Genomic DNA, 2,500 nt, shown 5'->3' with positions numbered 1-2,500 from the left:
TATATAATTCCATTACATTAGTTAAAAGATTCGAATATTTCATCAATATACATCACGTTGACGTAAGTCTGACAATAACAGGAAAAGCAAAATCAATCACCCACATCAGTTCAGTTCAGTTTCTCAAGAAGGCGTCACTGCGTTCGGACAAATCCATACACGCTACACCGCATCTGCTGAGCAGAATCATGACCAGCGGCGTAACCCAACGTGCTTAGTCAGGTCTTGAGGAAAAATGAAATAGAATAAAATGAAACAAAATAAGATAAATAGGCCTACCTACCCTAATCAGTTGACTGTATCTTCAAGACCAGTTTCACGTGAATAGATTTTCTGTCACCAATACCAGTACGTAGCCCACAGATGGACAAAAAGCAAAACAACAACCCTACTCCAGATTAACTTTATACCTGGATGCACTTCACACTCAGAACAGCCAGGACATCACCCCTCTACAGAAATCCAAGACTCCCCAGTGGAACGCCAGAAGAACAGCCAGGACACTAGTACCCCTCTTCAGACAACAAGGACTTCCCTCTCCATCACCACTCTACAGACAGCCAGAAATCCCCAATAGAACGCCACAAGAACATCCAGGCCATGACCTCTCAGAAGAACAGACAGGACTTCACCCCTCTACAGACAGCCAGGACTGTCCAATGGAACGCCAGAAGAATAGCCGGGACATTACCCCTCTACAGATTGCCAGAATTCCCTCTTGTAACATCAGAAGAACAGACAGGACTTCACCCCTCTACAGACAGCCAGGACTGCCCAGTGGAACGCCAGGAGAATAGCCATGACTTCACCCCTCTACAGATTGCCAGGACTAACCAAAGCAACGCCGGAAGTCCAGTCATGATTTCACCCCCTCTACAGACTGCCAGGACTACCCAACGTAACACCAGAAGAACAGCCAGGACATCACCTCTCTACAGACAACTAGGACTCCCCAATATAACGCCAGAAGAGCAGACAGGAATTCACCCCTCTACCGACGGCCAGGACTCCCAATTGGAACATCAGAAGTACAGCCAGGACAACACCTCTCTACAAGCAGCCAGGACACCCTACTGGAACACATAAAGAACAGTCTGGACATCACCCATCAACAGACAGCCAGGACTCCCCAATTTAAGGCCAGAAGAACAGCCATGATTTCACCCCCTCCTCAGGCAAGGACTTCCGTCTTGGAGTGCCAGAAGAACAGCCAGAACATCACCCCTCTACAGACAGCCAGGACTACCCAGTGTAACGCCAAAACAATAGCCAGGCCTTCACCCCTCTACAGACAGCCATGACTCCCCAATATAACGCCAGAACAACAGCCAGGACTTCACCCCTCTACAAACAGCCAGGACTCCCCAATATAACGCCAGAACAACAGCCAGGACTTCACCCCTCTACAAACAACCAGGACTCCCCAATATAACGCCAGAACAATAGCCAGGACTTCACCCCTCTATAAACAGCCAGGACTACCCAGTGGAACGCCAGAAGAACAGCCAGGACATCACCCCTCTACAGACAGCCAGGACTCTCTCTTGTAACGCCAGAGGGATGAAGTACTGGCTGTTCTGGCGTTACAAGAGGGAGTCCTGTATAACAGCCAGTACTTCACCCCTCTGCAGATTGCCAGGACTACTCAATGGAATGCCAAAACAACAGCCAGAACTTTACCCCTCAACAGACAGCAAGGCCATCGCCTCTCTAGAGACTTCCAGGTCTCTCAAATGTAACACCGGAAGAACAGCCAGGACATCACCACCCTTACAGACAACAAGGACTCCCCTACGTAACGCCAAAACAACAGCCAGGACTTCACCCCTCTATAGACAGCCAGGACTACCCAATGTAACGCCAGAACAACAGCCAGGACTTCACCCCTCTATAGACAGCCAGGACTACCCAATGTAACGCCAGAACAACAGCCAGGACTTCACCCCTCTATAGACAGCCAGGACTACCCAATGTAACGCCAGAACAACAGCCAGGACTTCACCCCTCTACATACAGCCAGGACTACCCAATGTAACGCCAGAACAACAGCCAGGACTTCACCCCTCTACAGACAGCCAGGACTACCCAATGTAACGCCAGAACAACAGCCAGGACTTCACCCCTCTACATACAGCCAGGAATCCCCAGTGTAACGCCAGAACAACAGCCAGGACTTCACCCCTTTACAGACAGCCATGACTCCCCAATGTAACGCCAGAAGAATAGTCAGAACACCACGCCCTCTACAGACAGCCAGGACTCCCCTCTAGGAACGCCAGATTTGACCCCACACCCGGACAGACTCTGGGGACTCCGCCCTCTCGAACAATGAAAACTTCACAACAACAAGACCCCAGCACATCAACGACGTGACTTTAAGCCAAGGGCGGACACCAAAAGGTCGTTAACTTCAACTCTGCCGGCATGAAAAGTTCCTAACAGAGTGCCAAACGTGACCCTGTGGACTGTTTCCCAATCAACAGTCGCTGGATGTCAAGAC

Source organism: Babylonia areolata, chromosome 20 (genome assembly GCF_041734735.1).
Source record: "Babylonia areolata isolate BAREFJ2019XMU chromosome 20, ASM4173473v1, whole genome shotgun sequence".
Lineage (NCBI taxonomy): Eukaryota > Metazoa > Mollusca > Gastropoda > Neogastropoda > Buccinidae > Babylonia > Babylonia areolata.
This window is presented reverse-complemented; position numbering follows the sequence as displayed.